This window comes from Cryptomeria japonica, chromosome 1, assembly GCF_030272615.1.
Source record: "Cryptomeria japonica chromosome 1, Sugi_1.0, whole genome shotgun sequence".
NCBI lineage: Eukaryota > Viridiplantae > Streptophyta > Pinopsida > Cupressales > Cupressaceae > Cryptomeria > Cryptomeria japonica.
The window spans coordinates 358,935,467-358,958,098 of NC_081405.1; positions in this window are offsets into that span (position 1 = coordinate 358,935,467).

Here is a 22,632-nt window from a genome sequence, read left to right on the forward strand (position 1 = left end):
ATAATTCCTTATATTTTCCAACAATTTCTCAAGTATAGTAAGTTTAGTTATATGTGGCTTTACTAATTTAATAGTAGGTGCTCCAACCACTTTGAATTTCTTACCACTTTCTATTAATTCCTTCTTGCCTCCTTCGGATTCTGTTTCCTCTGCCTCTTCCTCTGCTACAACTCTATGTTCTTTTTCTTTCTTTCTCTTCCATGTAGCTTTAGGTTCTTCTAGTGCTATCTCCTTAATAGTTCTACTTCTAGTTTTTCTACCGATAGGTGCACTAGATGTTCCAGCCTTATTTTCCTCAAATCTTTTTCTAGCTTCAGCAATCATTTCTTTTGTAAAGCCTTGTTCCACAACAAATTTCTCAACTTCTTTTCTAACTTTCTTAGCAATTACCAGTTTTGCCAACTCAGAATGTACCTCTATTGAATTCTCCTTGAAAGTTCCAAACCTAGTTACATTAGGATCTACTAGTTTGGATAGGAGGTCTTAAGTATAAATAATCAAGATATCTTCTCCTACCTCATACCCCATAGGCATAACCCATGAAGTTCTTGGGTCAACAACCTCCATCTGACAAGTATTAATATCAACCATAAAGCAAATAGAATTTTCATACCTCTTTACAACGTGCTCCAATATCCTTTCTCTATCATGCATTCTTTTATGGAAATCTTTGATATATCCCTAGATTGTCTTTGTAAAATCATTTCCAAGTATCTTGATACCGTTCTTTATTTGTAGCATTGCTAGCATATCCATAGACCATTGGATATCACCTATATTGGGAAAGTAATTTTGAAAAGAGAAAATCCAATAATCGACTGACCAAATTTGAATTTATGCCGCTTGTCCTTCTTGATTGATTCAAGATTCAATACCAATTGTGTTCTCAATGCTTCAGCAAGATCATAATCAACATTCTCCTTCAACATCCAGTAAGTTATGTGGATAGAAACTCCGAGAATGCTATTCATTGTGCTCGGATGATATACCATGTAACCGATGACCATAGATGCAAACTTCACCGCTGGATCATCAATGTCATTCACAGTAATTGCATGACCATCCCATTTGGATTTAGTCAATCGAGTAATATCATCCTTTGGGATTGTTCTTAACACAAGAACTTCACTGATTACCCATAATCCGGTGACAACATGAATAGAATCTTTTGTAATCTTGTGTGGTTGATCTAACCACATAAAGTGATCCTGAATCCTTCTCAGAACATATCTGACATGCTCTTCTTCAAAATAATCTATAAAGTTCAAAGCAAGATGAAAAAATTTATCAGTAACCCTTATGAATTCATCCTTTATCACTCCTTGTTCATCACACAGTGTTCGGTATTTATTAAAGATTGCAAAATTTCCCAAATCCTCTAGTTTGCAATGAATGTAAGATCTAATATCTTCAACATGCAAAACACCGTAGGGTACACTGGATAGGGCTCCAGTTGGATCTATCTCCATGGAATTATGAGGATGCCTCTTGAATTATAGTCGAAGCCTTTCAGTAACATAAAAAATGTTTGGTGTATCCATTGTGAAAACTCAAACATAGAATCAGATTCATAGATAAATACCTTTCAACTTCTTTGCAGCTAGGGTTTTTAGTCAGAATGCACTTTCACCGATTCACTTCTCCACAAGTCTTCTCAATATACTATCAAGTTTGCCAAAGCAATAATCAAACACTCTTCTATGTTAGTCTCTCTCCAAATATATTCTCAAAAATGCTAGGTGAGAAATGAAACTCTAAAACACCTTTTTATTTGTTTTTATGAACTGCATTAAATGCAATACCGGTTGAACTTACCCTAATCACCATTCAACCCTAAAACTTGCTACTAGTTCATAAATCACATTCAATCTACCAATTTGAGATGAAAATGATTCAAAATCACTTCATAACATCAAAATACATCACAATATGTAGATTTGACTTACCACACACCATACAGGGGGTTCGAAAATGGATCTGACAATATGATTCCCCTAAGCTTCATCATAGCTTAGTTTACCGGTGAGGGATTCTCCACACTAGGTAAAGAATTGGAGTCTTCTGATGGTTTCTCACCACTTTTCTTCTTCCATATCTTATTCATCTCACTTATGGTTTCTTCCACATCTACCTTCTTTTTTCCTTTCCGGTCAACAAACTAATTAACTGGTTGGTTGGTTCTAGCTCTACAAAACTTTGCAAGGTGTCCCAGTTTGTGACAATGAAAACATGCCATTCCAGATGATCTCCAGGGTCCAACATTACCTCTACTAGTTCTTCTTCAACAATTCATAGCAACATGACCATAGTTGTGATAGATTGAACATGTCACATTCCATCTATTCTTCATTTCATATGGACTATACCGGTTTACATAAGGTCTCTGCCAAGTAGGGTTTCTCTGGTCATTGTAAGATCTCTGCCATTCACCATTAGACCTCTGATTCATGTAAGATCTCTAATTGTTCACTCTAAACCTGTAATCAACAACTTTATACCCATACTTGTTGAAATTGAAGCAATATCCATCAAAAGTACTTGGCTTATATCCTTTATATGCATTAGGTCTATATCCATCAAAAGTACTGGATCTACTTCTACAAACATTTGAAGTATGACCTACCTTAAGATAGTTAACACATACTAGTTTGTAGGTTCTCTTACTGGTGATCTTCTTGGTCTTAGGTGCAGATTTGCCTTCATGCAAGATGTACTTGGTACCAGATGGCTCTCCTTGTTCAAAGGTAGTGTATCCCAAGCCATGTGTATCTCCTTGTTGCCTTTGTGTCTGAATCTGTTCATCAAGCATAGTAGTGCTCTTGTTGAATTTATCTAGTAACTCATTAGCATCAGCCAACTCCTTGGTAAGCTCCCCATTCTTCATTGTAAGACTTTCTCTAAGAGACATAGTTGTGTCTAGATCAACTTGTATTTCCTCTTTTTCTTCTCTTTCCTCTTGAAGATGTACATGCAAGTTACCAATCTCCTGGTATAGCTTAAAGATCTCATGATCCTTATCCCTTATTTTGTCTTCAGCTGTCCTCCTGGCTTCCAACTCTTGACTCATCCTAATGGTAAGGGCTTCCAACTCTCTCCTTAGATTTGACTTTTCATCATTCAACTTTTCCACCTCATTAGACAAGGAATCAATGTTTGCTTCTTCAAATGGACTTTTTTCACCTAGTTCCATTACCAGCTCAGCTAGCTCTGTTCTCTTATCCAATGAATCTTTGTACTTCACTCTTAACTCACCAAGGGCTTATTCAAATTTTGCAAGCATATTTGAAAGCTCTTTGTAACTCATTGAACCTTCCCCTATGTTATCCTTAGAGATCCTTCCCAAGCGGTTAAACCTTAAGGGAATTAGGCTCTGATACCAATTGATAAACTTATAAGGCACTGAGAGGGGGGGGTGAATCAGTGCAAGGAAAAACATAATAAATCTGATTACACCTTTTACCAATTTGAAAACCAATATGCATGCAAGAAATAAAACCACATAAGCAAACACCCAATAAAGTATGCAAACAATAACACAATGATTTTTCATGTGGAAACCCACATGGGAAAAACCACAGTGGGAATTAGTACCCACAAGGATCAACTATCTGTAGAATAGAGATCTAACTAGTCAAGGTCATACAACACCCTTTTAGAAGTGACACCCAGTTAAGAGTGTTTTATCCCGGTTAAGAGCTATTACAATATGGCCTATTAGGACCCAGCCCTGTTAGGAGCTACCCGACTAAGGGGTTTCAAAACACAAGCTAATGTGTCATCTTGTTAGAGGCTTTTAACCTTTGGACTTGTTAGGATCCTACTGCACCCTGTTAGGAGTGACCTTGTGAGAGGATTTTCTTGCTACAACCGTTAGGGAACAACAAGTTTGACTAATATTCTATTAGCACCTTTGTGCCTGATTAGATCAACTTTTTCTCTACTTCTACCACCGACTAAACATCAAACTCTAACTCCTTGTGTCACTGCACGATCAAATTCTCTCTGATACATAAAATCATTCAATTTACATCTTATAACAACTCTGTTAAGTCATCTAAGAACCTTGGAGCAATTCCCTAGGTTCATTGAATCTAGTCATCTTAAATATTACACTTTCTTTATTCAGCCAAATAAAGCATAACTAAAAAATATAACATAAACTCTATCGGTAACCGATCAAAGTAACTTTGCTTTACCAGTTCTCTATTCTTCATGCCTATGACTATTCTTCCAGTTATAACTTTCCTAATACTTTGAATCTGCTGATGCGGTTTCAATAAAAGATTCATACCAATGTCATAAACATGTGTACCAAAATGCAATGTCTAACTCTTCACCGATCATCTGTACTGGTTGTCTGATCATCGCTATGTTCTTGTTTACCGGTTTGACTGTAACTTAGTAGTTTTGTTGTTTAATTGACTCCACTACCACTTAGGATCTACCGGTTGGTCTAAATGACTTAGATGACTAACAAAACATAGTTTCTATCAATGACAACATAAATACAATCATCAATCAAATAATTACATCATCATCAAGCCAACTGCTAGAACCATCCACAGTAGCTGCACCAACACCACTTATGCAAATCTTCATTGATCAACACACTAACTCACATGAACACTCAATGGTAGCAATTTAGACTAGAAAGATAACTTGCAAAGCACCGAATCATGAACCATCTGAACTAAAGATACACATGAACATCCAAAATATTTTACCAAAACTGTAGCCAAAGATATAATCATACCGGAGCTCACTGGACCAAACACCAAACTCTGCCAACCACTACATAGAAAGATTGAACTGTAAACTGGATCAAATAATATGATCAAGCAATCTTCTAGACCATTGAAACCAATAAGGAATGAAGTATTCCATAATCCAAAATAGATTAAACATCCATATCAGCTCAATGCAATGACCAGAATACCAAACAACTCTCAACAACATCAAAGGACAAGAATATGTTGACATCAATGACAACAACATATCCTAGCAGCAACAATATCCAAGAATCTCCCCTTTTGGCATTGATGGCAACATATGAATGTAAAAAAAATCAATGCAAAGGAAATAGATCAACACCAACAATCTACAAAAAACTCCCTCAAAGATCATGCACAACAAAGCTCCCAAAAATAAAATAGTTTTTCACATACTCCTCTCCCCCTTTGACAACAATGCCAAGGACAAAATACAATTCAGTTTTTCTCCCCAAAAACTCATCCTCTAAGAAGGACAATATCCCTCTTAGGATAAAACCCACAATTGAACATCAGAATCACACACTGACTACTCTAGCTGAGTAGCAACACTAACTCATGAACCTAGACAAAAAGATAAGGCTTTGAAATCCACTGGATTGATGCAACTCTATGCATCTAGCTCTCAATAGGAGGGGAAGAGACCCCTAACTTGTCTCTCAAATAGAAAAATATATTTGCTGGCAAAGGCTTAGTGAAAATATCTACAATCTGATCCTTTGTAGATACATATTCCAATATGACTTCTTCATTACTGACTTTCTCCCTCAAGAAATGATACTTTATGGACACATGCTTTGTTTTAGAATGCAACACCAAATTCTTTGAATTATTGATAGCACTTTAATTATCACAATATATAATAGTAGGCTCATCATAAATCACTCTGATATCCTTTAACATCTACTTTGTCCAGACTACCTGAGTAGGGTTTCTAGTAGGAGAAATGTATTTAGCTTTAGCAGTAGATAAAGATACAACATCTTGTTTCTTACTAGATCATGAAATCAACTTCTTTCCCCAAAAGAATTCTCCACCAATAGTTCTCTTCCAATGATTAGGATTAGTTACCCAATCAGCATTAGTATAGGTAGATAACAAGAAATCATCATTCTTCGGATACCATAGGCCATAGTCAATAGACCCTTCAAATATCTGAAAATCCTCTTTACAATAGTAACACATGTCTCTTTAGCATTTGATTGAAATCTAGCACAAAGACAAGCAACATGCATAATATCTTGTCTAGTTTGAGCTAAGTACGATAATCCACCAGCCATAGATCTACATAAAGTCTGATTAGCTTTCTGAGATTCATCATTCTTAAACAGCTTGCATCCAGTTACCATAGGAGTTCCAAAAGGTTTAGAATTAGCTAATTCAAACTTTTTGAACAATTCCTTCGCATACTTAGATTGAGAAATGAAAATACCTTTACCGATCTGAGTAATCTGCAATTTTTGAGAAGAATTTCATTTCACCTATCATAGACATTTCAAATTCCTTTTGCATATCATCAGAAAACTTCATACTCAAATCACCATCTTCTCCAAAAATGATATCATCAACAAAGACCAACAATCAAAATGTTATCATTCTCAACTTTAAAGTATAAATTACTATCAGTAGTACCTTTACAGAAACCCAAATTCAACAAATACTTATCCAATCTAGCATACCAAGCTTTAGGGGCTCGCTTTAATCCATATAGAGCTTTCTTCAATTTGCATACCATATCTCCTTCATCTGATAAAGAAAATCCATCTGGTTGCTCAATGTAGACTTCCTCTTCCAAATCACCACCAAAAAAGGATGACTTGACATCCATATGATATACCTTGAAATTCTTGTAAGCAAGAATCTAACTGTTAGGATTCTCAAAGATACTGAGGGGGGGGGGGGTGAATCAGTATCTAACCGGTTAATGAATTTACTTGATTTAAGACATGTAAAGAATATCAATAATGTATACCGGTAAACCAAGAATAATGCAGTCAACAAGAATAACAACAACCACATGAAAAGCACACCATAACACAGTAGTTTAATGAGGAAATCCGGTGTGGGAAAAACCTTGGTGGGATTTGTGACCCACAATATTCTCTTACTGGCCTATAAGTGAATATTACTCTTACAATAGGGGCCTACACATGCAGGAAGGCCAAGTGCCTAGAGTTCACTACTTAATTACAAAATAAGAAGTCACACTGACTTACAAAATGGATTATACAAATCCAATGTCTTGTACTGCTTCAAATTAGCATCTGCTATGCTAGATCTAGTACCAGTTTTAGCTCTGCTTCATACATAAACCCTTAACCTATAATTCACATATTAGGTCTACCTTATTTTTCCTATCACTCTATTTTTAAATGTTCTATAATAATCTCATACATATATGAGTCATATTACAACTCACCATGTCGGCTTACAATGATTTTAATATTAATTACAAAATACATTACAAACAAAATTCCTGTCGGTTAGGGTATCTGTTGTTGGTATTTGGGTATGGTTTTGTCATTGATGTCAACACCTACTAAACACTTATCAACTTTGGCACTTTGGAGAATCAGCAACATTCACCGGCAAGCAAGTGACTCATGCACAGTCACCTATATCTGGTACATCGGCAAGATATAATGATCACTGGCACTTGGAATGATATGGAAAACACATGGTTATATCGAAGACATCGTTTGGACATCTTGTCCTGGAGTTTTGTTCATTGGTATATTCATATTTGCATATTTGTTGTTATCGGCAAATAGGTCCAGGGTTACATCGATAGGTTTACCTTTTCCAGATCAGCATGGCACGCTATGGAGATGATTAATTATTGTTGTAAATGCATTAAGCCGACATGTTCAATCAGTTATTGCATCAGATATTTTATTGTTTATAAAATGTTTTTATTGTAATATCTTGTAGAGCTGACCTACTAAAATTGGTCTTTGGTTATGGTATAAATGTAAGATCTTATTTGTAAGATCAAATGTGGAATGCGAAAAAGGATTGTGTGAAGGTATATGTGAGAATAAGCAGAGCTATACACGCAGACATCATTTGAAGATTGAATGAGGGTTTTTGTGAAGACAATCAGAACTATACCGGTACTGAATCCATCATATGAAGATGCTATTTTGTGCAGTACATTCTTATTGGATTTAACCATCCAACTATAGTCAGTGTGACTCCCATTTTGTGATTGAGCAGTGAGCTCTAGGTGGTTAGCCTTTCTATATGTGCAGACCCCATTTATGTACACTTACTATCTGCACTAGTATCATCTGATTGTGAGTAAGGTTTCCCACCATGGTTTTTCCCCTTATAGGGTTTCCACGTACAAATATTGGTGTTATGTGTTGTGGATGACTTTGTGTTTATGTTTCATGCACTAATCCTTTCCGATATAGCAATTAACTGTTAGAACTATCTACCGACATATTGAACTGGTTTATCGGTATTAAGCATTAAGTTGGTTAAGTTGTTATTGGTTTGAATTTATTAGACAACTGATTCACCCCCCCCTCTCAATTGTCTCCAGGACCTAAAAAATTGGTATTAGAGCCTAGCCCTCTTTTGCAGAAGTTTAACAGCTTGAGGAGATCCAATGTCTACTAATTATTTTAGGAAGGAGAGTCCTAAGCTTGATGGAACCAAATATGGCATATGGAAGATTGGAATGGAGACACATATAAATTGCATTGGAAAAGATATCTGGGATGTTACAATAAATGGTTATACTGTTGTTGTACAAGGTCAGCCTAGTCCAGCTAACTTGACTAAAGATGAGGAAAATGATTGCAAAGGAAGAGAAGCATTTTTGAGTGCATTATCAGATCAACAAATCATGGGACTATCAGATAGGTCTATTGCTAAAGCTATTTGGGATCATTTGGAAACACTGAATGAAGGAGATTCCATAGTCAAAATTGCAAAACTTGAAAGCTTCTGGGTCAAGTATGAACATCTGAAAATGGAAGAAGATGAAAGAATTTCTATTTTTATGGAAAGAGTAAATGAAATTATTTTGGGTATTAAATGTTGTGGAGGAACCTTAAGTGAGGATGAAATCATTTCAAAAGTTTTGAGAGGACTTCCACCGGCATATAAAATGAAAGTCACTGCTATAAATGAGTTAAGAACAATGCCTAGTACATCAGTTACTAGGGATACACTAATTGGGAAACTTTCAGCTTTTGAAATTGAAGAATTTGGTCTTGTTGCTACTATAAAGACAGATTTGGCCTTCAAAGCATCAACATCATCTGCTCCATCATTTGACAAATCTGATTGGAAATCCTTTTCTGCAAGAGAACTTGAAGAAAGCAGGAAAGAAAATGAAGAACTTGAAGAAGTTGAAGCACTATTTGCAAGGAAAATGCCTAAAGGTCCAGTTGGAAGTAAGTATGAAGGTAAAGCACCCTTTAAATGTTTTATCTGCAATAAGATTGGTCATATGGCTTCAAGATGCCCTAATAGACATTCTAGACTAAGAGAAGAAGCTAGAAGAACATACAAGCCTAACCCTTAATATCAGAGATACAGATTTAAGAAGAATAAAGACAAATCTTGTTACATTGCTGATGAAGGTGTGACTGATGAATCTGATGAGGATCTAGTAGACAATGGATGGGTTTTTGTTGCTATAATAGAAAATCAACCAACACCTACTGCTCAACCGGTAGTACAGGCCCTAGCAGCTAAAGTTGAAGTAAAGGATGAATGGATCATTGATTCACGATGCTCACATTATATGACAGGAGACAAAGGTAAATTCTTGAACTTTCAAGAATACAATGGCGGCTTAGTGAGATTTGGAGATGACAAAGCTTGTTCAAACAAAGGTAAGGGTACAATATCACTTGATGGTAAGCATAACAATGACAATGTTTACTATGTTGAAGGATTAAAGCATAATCTTTTGAGTGTTGGTCAATTAGTTGAGAAAGGATTTCAGTTACAATTCAAAAATAGAAAATGCAAAATCATGAATAGAACTGGTTTGGAAATTGAAACCGGTAATTAGACTAGAGCTAATATCTTTCATTTGAATAACAATGAAAAGACATGCTTAATTGCACATATAGATGAAAGTTGGTTATGGCATAAGAGACTCTGTCATGTAAACTTTGATTGCATGGTAAAGATCAGTACTACTAAGGCAGTTAGAGATTTACCTAAAATTGTCAAACCTCAGAATACAGTATGTAAAGAATGTCAATTTGGAAAATAAGTTAGAGCTAGTTTCAAAAGTATTCTAGAAAAATCAAATAATGCTCTTGATTTGATTCACACTGATTTATGTGGTCCAGCTCAAACTAAAAGCTTACAAGGTGATAGATATTTCATGCTAATCATTGATGACTATTCTAGAATGTGTTGGGTTACTTTTCTTAGAGAAAAATCAGAAGCACTTGGAAAGTTCAAACTGTTCAAAGCAATGGTAGAAAATGAAATTGGTAAGAAAACCAAATGTTTAAGATCAGATCAAGGAGGTGAATTTACTAAGGAATTTAATACATTCTGTGAAGTGAATGGAATCAGAAGATAGCTATCAGCACCTCGGACACCACAGTAGGATGGAGTTGTTGAAAGGAAAAATAGAACTATCTTGGATGCAACAAGAAGTATGTTATCTAAAGAAAACCTACCACATGCATATTGGAGAGAAGCAGTTAGTACAACATTCTATACATTCAACAAAGTTCACATCAAAGGTGAAACCGGTAAGACCCCTCATGAACTATGGTTTGGTAATACTCCTACTCTTAAGTATTTCAGAATTTTTGGAAGTAAATGTTATATCAGAAGAGATGAGTATATTGGCAAATTTGATCCTAGAAGTGATGAAGGAATATTTCTTGGTTATTCATCTAAGAGCAAGGCATATAGATGTTTTAACAAAAGATTGCATAAAATTGTTGAAGTACAAATGTAAAGACTGATGAACAATTCAGAGGAACTTCAAGGTATATAGACTCTGAACCGGCAACAGAAATTTTGACAAATGAACCTACTCTAAATCCACCAGTACAAAATGAAGATCCAGTTACCCCGATATCATCTGAGGATTCCAAAGTAATTGAGGAACAACAACAAACAAAGACACCCTGATATGTAAGATTAAATCATTCTGAAGATCAAATAATTGGAAATAAGTTTAAAGGAGTTATGACAAGAGGAAGATTGGCAAATGAAAAGGTATGTCTTATTTCTCAAATTGAACCATCATCTATTAATGAGGCATGTGAAGATAAATTTTGGATTAAAGCTATGGAAGAAGAATTAGAACAAATTGAGAAAAACAACACTTGGACATTAGTTCCTCGGCCTAAAGATAAAAAAGTAATTGGAACCAAATGGGTATTTAGAAACAAACTTAATGAAGATGGTAAGGTTGTCAGAAATAAAGCAAGACTAGTGTGTAAGGGATATTCTCATAAGGAAGGAGTTGATTACAATGAAACCTTTGAACTGGTAGCTAGAATTGAGGCAGTCAGATTATTTTTGGCTTTTGCAGCACACAAGAACTACAAAGTTTATCAAATAGATATTAAATGTGCATTTTTGAATGGAGATCTTGAAGAGGAAGTATACATTGAACAACTTGATGGATTTTCTTTGATAGATGACAATGATATGGTTTGCAGGTTAAGAAAATATTTGTATGGATTAAAACAAGCTCCAAGAGCTTGGTATGCATGATTGGATAAATATCTTTTAAAGATTGGTTTTACTAAAGGAAATGCAGACATCAATTTATATTATAAAGTAACTAATGATGACATCTTGATTATAGAAGTATTTGTTGATGATATAATCTTTGGAGGAGAAGATGGATTATGTAAAGAACTATCTATTAAAATGCAAAAAGAATTTGAAATGTTTATGATTGGAGAAATAAAATTCTTCTTAGGATTGCAGATCTCACAGACTGATAAAGGTATATTATTGAGTCAATTCAAATACTTAAAAGAGTTACTAAAGAAATTTGGGATGGAGAACTCTAAACCGGTAAGCACACCTATGACAACAAATGACAAATTATCACAAAGGGATGAATCTACACCTGTTAATCCAACTAGATACAAATATATGATAGGAGGTTTACTGTATTTGACACAAACTAGACCTGATATTATGAATGCAGTATGTATTGTTTCAAGATTTCAAAGTAATCCTAGAGAAAATCATGAATCAACAGTAAAAAGGATTTTCTGGTACTTACAAGGCACTATAAATCTTGGATTGTGGTACCCTAGAGATGAAAACTTTGAATTATGTGCATACCAGATGCAAATTGGGCATGAGATGTGGATGATAGAAAAAGTACCATAGGCATAGTATTCTTTATTGGAAACAAATTAGTCTCTTGGTTGAGTAAGAAACAAAGTTGTACATCTTTATCAACAGCAGAATCAGAATATGTTGCAGCAACAACTAACTGTACATAGGTACTATGGCTTAAGCAAATGTTGAAAGACATAAAGGTAAAATGCAAGGAACCTATTACTATCTATTGTGATAACACCACAACAATTGATATATCTAAGAATCCGGTATTACATTCTAAAACCAAACATGTTTCTATCAAACTAAATTTTCTAAGGGAAAATGTTGAAGCAAAGGAGATAAAACTGGTTTATGTGAATACCAAAGAACAGATTGCAGATATTTTCACTAAACCTTTGCCTAAGGAGACTTTTGAATATCTTAGAGATCATCTTGAAGTCATACCACCACCGGTAGAGACTTAGATAGTTGATGTTTGTCATCAACCGGTAGAATTAACAGAGAAATTTTTATTCTGGTCTTTGATGGGAAGCTACTTCTTAGGGGGAGTAGTTCTTATATTGAATTGATTGGTATTTTGTATATGAACTTGGTTTTTATTGTAACTTTGGCATTTGATGTCAAAGGGGGAGAGATATGGTATGGAAAAACTTTGAAGAATACAAGGAAAATACATGTTGCTCCTAGGGGGAGAGATTGTTGTTTAGGAGAGATTATTACTCTCTGTATCTGTATTTTGATTTTTGGTTATGATCTTTTTTGGAGATTGTTGATTTTTGGTATTTGGCATTTCTATTTTGGCACTTTGATGGTTTTTCCATCTTGTGTTGCCATCAATGCCAAAGGGGGAGATTGTTGGTATTTTGGTATGGTTTTGTCATTGATGTCAACACCTACTAAACACTTATCAACTCTGGCACTTTGGAGAATAATCAACATTCACCGACAAGCGACTCATGCACAGTCACCGGTATCTGGTACACCGGCAAGATATAATGATCACTGACACTTGGAATGATATGGAAAACACATGGTTATGTCGAAGACTTCGTTTGGACATCTTGTCCTGGATTTTTGTTCATTGGTATATTCATATTTGCATATTTGTTGTTACTGGCAAATAGGTCCAGGGTCACACTGATAGGTTTATCTTTTCTAGATCAGTATGGCACACTATGGAGATGATTAATTATTGTTGTAAATGCATTGAGCCGACATGTTCAAGCGGTTATTGCATCAGATATTGTATTCTTTATAAAATGTTTTTATTGTAATATCTTGTAGAGCTGACCTACTAAAATTGGTCTTAGGTTATGGTATAAATGTAAGATCTTATTTGTAAGATCAAATGTGGAATGCGAAAAAGGATTGTGTGAAGGTATATGTGAGAATAAGTAGAGCTATACACATAGACATCATTTGAAGATTGAAGGAGGGTTTTTGTGAAGACATTCAGAACTACACCGGTACTGAATCCAGCATATGAAGATGCTATTTTGTGCAGTACATTCTTATTGGATTTAACCATCCAACTGTAGTTAGTGTGACTCCCATTTTGTGATTGAGCAGTGAGCTCTAGGCGATTGGCCTTTCTGCATGTGCAGACCCCATTTATGTACACTTACTATCTGCAGTAGTATCATCTGATTGTGGGTAAGGTTTCCCACCATGGTTTTTCCCCTTACACGGTTTCCACATACAAATATTGGTGTTATGTGTTGTGGATGACTTTGTGTTTATATTTTATGCACTAATCCTTTCTGGTATAGCAATTAACTGTTAAAACTGTCTACCGACATATTGAACTGGTTTACCGATATTAAGCAGTAAGTTGGTTAAGTTGTTTTGGTTTGAATTTATTAGACAACTGATTCACCCACCCCCCCCCCCCTCTCATTTGTCTCCAGGACCTAACACCGGTATCCTTCCTTTGCTGGTGTAGAGTTTGTCATTGCCAGTGCTAGTATATTGTCTTGCCAGTATCATATGATTGCAAGGTTTCCATCAATGACAAAACCTTCAATCACCTACAATTTCTCATTGGAGTGTGCATTTTCCAACACTAACAACTTCAATTCTAGCTACAAGAGAAAAAGTCTCCTCATAATCTATACCTTTCATCTGCGAACACCCTTTACAAACTAGTCTTGCTTTGTTTTTGACAACTTCACCAGCTTCATTCAGTTTATTATAAAGCACCCATTTAGTACCAATCACATTCTTGTCTTTAGGTCTCAGAACAAGCTCCCAAGTGTTATTCTTTTCAATCTGATTTAGCTCTTCTTCCATTGTTTTTAACCAATTTTCATCTTTACATGCTTCTGCTACATCTTTAGGTTCAATATTTAAAATCAAACATATCTCTTCAGCAACAATCCTTCTCCTAGTCATCACACCTTTATTTTTATCCCTAATAATCTAATTTTCTGAATGATTCAATTTTACATACCTCGGAGTTAATTGTTTTGATTTTTCAAGCTCTTGCACTTCTTCACTAGCAGTAGCAATATCCAGATTACCTATCTCCACCGGATCAATCTGCTTCAAGATCTTAGTCTTCATAGGCTTAACAACATCTTCATCATCAAAATCATAATTGCATGCTCTGATCCTCTTTCCAAGACATTGATCTACCTTTACATATACACTCTCAACTATCTTCTCCAATCTCTTATTATAACACTGGTAGGCCTTTCTCTTAGTAGAATATCCCAAGAACATTCCTTCATCACATCTTGCATCAAACTTTCCTATATCCTCATCTCTCTTGATATAACATTTACTTCCAAAAACTCTGAAATATCTAACTATAGGAACATGACCAAACCATAGCTCATAAGGAGTCTTACCAGAATTACCTTTAATATGCACCCAGTTGAATGTGTAAACAATAGTGCTAACAAATTCTCTCCAAAAATTATGTGTAACATTTCCTTCAATCAGTATAGTCCTTGCAGCATCCAAGATAGTTTTGTTTTTCCTTTCAACAACTCCATTCTGCTGAGGGGTTCTAGGAGAAGATAATTATCTTCTAATTCTATTCCTCTCACAAAATGTATCAAATTATCTCGATGTAAATTCTCCTCCTCTATTAGATCGTAGGCACTTCAGCTTCAATCCTATCTCAGTTTTCACTCTGGCTTTAAATATCTTGCATATTGAATTTCTCCAACGCTTTTGATTTCTCCCTTAAGAATGTAACCCACATCATCCTTGAATAATCATCAATCGGCAACATGAAATATCTATCACCTTACGTGCTTCTTACTCTAGTAGGACCACATAAGTCAATATGAACAAGATCTAGCAATCCGTTAGATGAATAAAACTTACTCTTAAATGAATTTTTTTTTTCTTTCCCATTTGACATTCCTTACATACTGAATCAGCAGGCTTTACAATCTTAGGCATATCTCTAACAACTTGTGTAGAGCTTATCCTTACCATGTAGTCAAAATAAACATGACACATTCTTCTATTCCATAAACAACTTTCATCAATCTGAGCAATTAAACAAATTTTATCACCAATATTCAAGTGAAAGATATTACCTTTAGTCTTAGTCCCTGATGCAATCTCTATACTAGAGGCATTTAGGATCTTACATTTACCATTATTGAATTGCAAATCATATCCCTTGTCAACCATCTGTCCAAAACTCAAAATATTATGCTTCAATTCTTCAATATACAAGACATCATCAATATTATGCTTACCATTGAAAGATATAGAACCTCTACCATGAATCACACAAGCTTTGTCATCTCCAAATCTCACTATTGCACCATCATGCCTTTCCATACTTACAAATTTGATTTTATCACTTGTCATATGATGTGAACAATCATTGTCAATCACCCATTCATCTTTCTCTTAAATCTAAGCAGCTAAATCTTTCTCCTCAACAATGTAGCTTGTAGAATTCACTGGTACCGGATCATTTTCCTTGATAGCAATAAATACAAATTCATATTCTGAATTCCCATTCCCTGATTCCTCATCTATCACACCTTCATCAGTAGAATAATAGCATCTCTTTTGATTTATTTACTTTTGGTAGGGATTATAGGGCTTATCATTCTTATCATGCTTCTCATATCTATCATACTTGTCAGATCTATCATGTCTTTCAAATTTATCATGCTTATCATATCTATCATACTTGTCAAATCTATCATGTCTTTCAAATTTATCATCCTTATCATATCTAGACATTCTCTTAGGGAACCTAGAAGAAAAATGTCCTATCTTATTACAAGAGAAGCATTTCAAAGGTAACTTCCCATCATACTTACTTGATGCAGGAGCATCCCCTGTTCTTGGCAATATTGCATCAACCAAAAACATTTATTTTCAGTTTTGTTTTTTGTTTTACAGTTTCAACATTTCTTTTTGAATTTTCTTGCATTTTCTCACCGGATCTTGCGGAGCTGATTTTGCTTTTGAACACGATTATCTTCCTTATTCCTAAACTATGGGACATTTGTGTTAGTCCCAATATGGAAAGCTAATGTACTGAGAGGGGAGGGGTGAATCAGTACTCCAAAACTTTTCTTCAACAATAACTTTACTGTTATGCATAAAACGAATAGTGTAGTAACATAATATAAAGCTAAAACAAATAGGTAACAATCATACATAATCACTCCATAACACATATATTTTAGCTACATAGAAACTCTTGGTTAGAGAGAAAAACTGTGATGGGGATGGCACCCACAACTTCACTACTGCAATAATAAAGGTTGCTCGGTTAGAGCTACATGTTTAGCTATTTCTGATAGCTTGCCCTGTTAGGAGTATCAAGATCTGTTATATCTACCTTGCTAAAGGATTTTACAACACTTAAACTAAATGTTGCACCTGGTTAGAGGCTTTACAATTTATAGACTTGATTAGAGTCTTTTACCTTGTTAAAGGTTTCTCTTACAACTTCAAAATATTACAATAAAATCATTACAAATATTTGCAACTTTACATCTGAAATGTTATAGCAGATTCTATGTGCTCAGAATAAGATTACCATGCTTATAGCATACCTCGGTAACCCATATAGTAACTCGGTAAACCCTTCTATTTACTCTATTCTTTGACTGTTCTCTAAAATCCTTCTCAGTGACCTCTGTGTCTTTGTAATAGTCATAACACTTAGTGCTTTCACATGTCTTGCTTCATATATTTCTATATCTTCCTTTCTATCATGCTACGTGTGTTTTTCTGATCTTAATCCATGTTGTATAAATAGATCTCCTATGTTGGTGATCCATTCATTGCTTTGATCTTACAAACATGTTTTATCGAATGAATAACCATGCAAAATATTTCATTGGTTAGATGACCTCAAAATCATACACAATCTTTAAGTGCAATTTCCAATGTGATAACGGTTAGATGTTCCTCGATCTTGTAACACATTTCCATATGTATGTCTAGGTTCAATGAATCTGGTAACACGTTTCACTCAGTGTATATCAACTCGGTGTGTCATCTTTGCTGCTCGGTAGACATGAAATGATACTCGGTAGACAACTCGGTGTATACTACACTCTGAGACTACTTTCTTCTATAACCAACTAGACTGTGCATATCGACTGAATATCTCGGTAGAGATAACCGACTAGAGTATATAGAATAACTTTGAACATAAAACTAATGGAAACTTGATAAGTAGTAACAATCTCCCCTTTTGACATTAGTTGAGATGTTTGACAAAAACTACTTTCAAAGTTATAACTCAATAATCTATATAATTGCAAAATTTGACTATACTGATAGTATATATAATAGTCAATGAAATAGTAAATCCAGATATACTCCCCTTATCGATATACTGTACAAAACTCTGATTTTGCATACTCGGTGATTAATGTTCTGTGTGCACTTGTCCTTTGCTTACTGTTCTATTTACTGCTCAGTACTCTGCTCACTCGGCTCAGTATACTCCCCCTATATATACTACACTCCTTTTGTTTAATACTATACTTTGATGCTTTGAATACTATATCACTCCTCTAATACTATATCACTCCCCCTTTTTGACAAACATCAAAACTTAGTTACCATTTGGTGGTGGCAACTGGTCAAAAATGGATTTGTACTTTGTCCGTGCTTTGGTGAGAGTGACAAAGAGTGCATCCTTTACATTGTCCATTAAAGAATTTTGGGCTTGAATGTTAGCCAATAATGATATTAAGCCATCTAAAGTGCTTCCCTCTTGTGTAGTAGATAGGTATGTGGCTCGGTTGATCTGTTCTTGGATAGATGAAAGATGAGGAAGGAATAATGTCTGAAGTGTCATTATGTCCATCTTGATCTTGTGTTTTTCATTTCTTAGGTCCAATTGTTGAGCCATGAGCTGTTGTAGCTTTGTATAGAAATTTTGAACTGAATTTGGCTCTATGGTCAACTTATTTGAGAGATTGGTGATCTCTTTCTCAATTGCCTCTATTTTTTTTTTGATGTCTTTAATGAATAAAGAAAATGTATAGAGTTTCTGAAATAAATAATGAATGTTCTTGAGTTGAGGAGTCAACTCAGCAATAAATTTGACAAGTTTAACTTTTCCAATAGCTATAGCTTTCTGTTCTCTTCTATCATTTTTGTAGTGAGCTCTTTGTCTTTTAGCTTGCTCAAATATTCTGATGCATCTACTCCAGATGTCTCTATCTTTGTTAGGAGGTCATCCAATTGAATGTGGATGGCTGCATTTGTTGACACTGTAGCTTCAGGTAGCATATCTATTAAGAGTTCTTTCACCTTCTAAAGTACTTTATTTTTCTTTTGAATCATGATTTTCTTCTTTTATTCGGCCTTTGCTTTGCATAGTTCACCGAAATCAATAAGTGCTTGCCCCTTTAATTTGGATATATCAACATTGGGCAACACTATTGGTTTTGACAAATCAAATTTAAAACTATGCTTTTTCATCTTCTTTTCTTTACCTTTCACTGTTGGAACTAAGACAATGGCTTGTGAGGCTTGACGACCCTCGGTAGGTTGCTCAGTAGAGGCAACACTTTGGTCAGTTTCTTTAGCCTCTGTAGAGTCCTTTGGTGTTTCAGTACTCGGTGTCTTAGTTACAACATTTTCAGTGCTAGAAGGTGCTTGAGACGTCTGTTCTTGAGTAGTACCTTATCCTGCTATAGACTTGTGACCTTTGGTGCCTTTATTTGTATCTTGCGGGGTTTCGGTTGAGATAGGTTGATTGACCGATGGATAAGGCTGAACTTGTTCCAAGACTGATTCACTGGATACAAGTTTTGCATATGCAATGCCTTCTATCATTTCCTGTTCCGGTGCCTCTGTATCCATGATATCTTCATCTATTTGAATGGTGTCAGCAAGGTCTTGTTCAGTAACATCAAGATCTTGCTCGGTGACATCAACAATTTTAACTATAGCTTGCTCACTAGCATCCTTGATTTTAAATATTTCCTGCCACTTTGCTTTTGTCTCATTTTCTACTTCAATATACAACCCATTCATCAGTTTTAAGGCTCTTTGTTTGATGAGAAACTTTGAGTTGTAGGTTGTCAGATGTTCCTTTATTTCAGCTACTGACATGTTAGGAAAGAGATGTACCAGAATTATTTCTCTGATCTGTTTCTCTGAGTCCATTGCATACTTCCACCTATTATCAATATGTAAATATAATTCATTTTGAAGTGACTTAGACAGTTCCAATGGAGTCAATCAAAATTTTAGAAGTGTGCAGATGACAGCTTCTTCAATTTGTCTCTTTTCATCATTATTTCTGGTTTCATACTTGACATACCTAAATCCTCCAAATCCACCATATTCTTTCAGATTAGCACAAAAATTTTCAACACTATGTAGATTTACCTTCTTGCTCTTGACAATCTGAAATTTGCTTGCATCCTCAGATTCGGTGTCGCTAGACTCTTTTGCCAAAATGAGTCTTCGAGTAGTTTTCTTGTAAGTTTTTGTTACCTTAGGAACAATAACACTCTTTGCTTTCTTACTCGATGAAGCTATAGATGCTCTAATGTTAGGTCGCTTTGCTGGTGGAGTCGGTGAGGCCTTTGATGAATCCAGTTTCTTTCTTTTCAACACTTTTCCCTTAGGCAATTCGGTGCTCAATGTTATAGCTGCCTCTTGGGCTTGAAATTCCTCTTTAGTAATGGCTAAAGTTGCTTTCACAGGTGTGGAGGAAGAATCTTCTCTGAATTTCTCCGATAATGCCTTTATCATCTTTGTTGCCTTTCTTGTAGCTTTGGGTACTACAATGCTCATCTTTACTTTTTCCTTTACTTCTTCATAGGTTCCATACCTCAGCTCAGTAGCATGTCTTGGCAATGTAAGAAATGCATCAATTTGCTATTGTGTGATGTGAAAATCAATCTCGTATCCCATCGGTGACAAAGATTGAGTTCTCGGTTCCACAACATTCACATAACAGTAATCAGTGTCTACTTCAAATTATATGTCATTTTTGTATTTCTCCACTAGCTAGGGTGGAATTCAGTACCTGTTATGCATTTTCTCTTGGAACTTACTGAAGTAATCATCCATAATATCATTGAAATTATCTCCTAGATTCTTAATGAAGTCATTAATCTGATGGGTGATTGGTCGGTGTAGTTCCCAAACAACTTTACCGACTGATGGAAAGAATTTTTCAAAATAGAAAAATATGCATACAAGTAGTGATCCAAACTTTAGTGTATTTGCCAAGTTGTTCTTCTTCAGCTTCCTGATGGTGTTCAGATTCTCAAACAGGTTTTTTAGCAACACCTCACATAGATCAATTTTCATTACCTTTTTCACAATTTTATATGCTAGGTCTACTGCTGTACAGGGTACACTATTTTCCCTTGCTGATTGGAAGATACAGTAACCTATTACTCTAATGGAAAATTTTAGTACTGCATCAGTGACATTGTTCAATTTCAATCCTCTGCAATCAGATTCCACTCTGGTTAAACTAATTAATTCCTTCTATGATATCATCTTTTGAGCTCGAGCATGATCATAAATAGGGTAACCGGTAATCAGATGAATGATTTCCTTGGTAATCTTAAATGGTTGCTCCTCTAACCACATGAAATCATCATGAACTCTGCTCAGAACAAACTTGACCCACTGGGGTTTGAACACATGGGGATAGGTTAGGGCTTCAGTTAATCCCTTGATCTTAATGTGCTCATACTTGCTATTCAATTTACCATCTGTGCATAATTCATCATAGGTGTCTTTGATTTCAACATGACCGAGTTCTTCAACACAACATTTGGTGAAGAATCTGACATCCTCGACTAGTAACACTCTATCCGAGATGAGTGAAAATGCGGTTTTGTCATCCGGTTCAGATGCAACTTTGGGAGTCAAAGAGTATTTTAGTGAGGGATTTTCAACATTCTTAACAACAATGAGATCTTGGATCTTAGGTGCCATTTTTAGATTTTAGATAAAAACTAATAAAAGATCCTTAGGGTTTCAGGATTTTCAAACGGCAAACGCTTCACACTTAGCAGATAATAGCAACTTGATAAGATCGGTAAACCAGCTTAACAATGCATTGAGATTGATGTAAATACCTTGAATTTTCTTTGTAGGAGGTTTGACCACCTTTGAATCGCTTTGCTCTACTCTCTTGAAAACTTGGTAAGTAAAAATGACCGCGAAAATGCTTTAAGTACACAAAATACCTTATCGGGCTCCATGCGGGTTAGGTCAAAAACATTAAATGCACTCGGTTCCATTAAAATTTCTTTCCTTTTTTTCTCTTTGATTGAGTAACCAAACTTCCTTCATTTACCAACTTGACAGGTTTCCTGTATTCACCGACTTGACAGGTTTCCTGTAAAGTTCTCCAAAAGACTTTGATAGAATTTCAAACTTACTAATACATCTTTAACTATGCAGATTTTGAATTAAGTACATAATAAAGTAGGAACTGTTAAGATTTAACCTTGAGAGAATGCAGTCCCTTCATACCTTTATCGATTAATTTGGAATAGGTGCACCTAACTTGGTAGGTAAGGTGCTTTCTTCATTTGACACAATTTCCTTCTTTTTCCAAATCATCTTTAATTTGTCTTTTATTTCCTCAGTGTCTTTTCTAGGTTGATCTCTGTAATCTCTAGCCAAGTGTCCAACTTTGTGACAACAAAAACATGCCATACCAGGATTTCTCCATGATCTTCGGTTGTTCATCCCAAACCTTATAAAGCAGTTGGCACTTATATGTCCATATCTTCCACAACATTCACACCATATCCTTGTATTGTAATCCCATGGTACTATAGAATACTGTCGGTAAGGATCTATGTGAGTTTGGTAACCTCTACCATTTGCTTGGTGACTAGACTTATTACAGTTTTTACAAAACCCTTTGAATTTTACCTTCTGATAATTGTTAACAGACTTTTTCCTACATTGATTATATGTGTGACCATATCTATTATAGTTGTAACAATAACCATTGGACTAAGTGACATTCGGTTGCTTACCTTTTCTGATTTGGCATATGTTGGCAATATGACCTTGATTTCCATAGTAGTTGCAAATAGGCTTCTTTCTTTTGATGTTCTTTTTGTTTCCA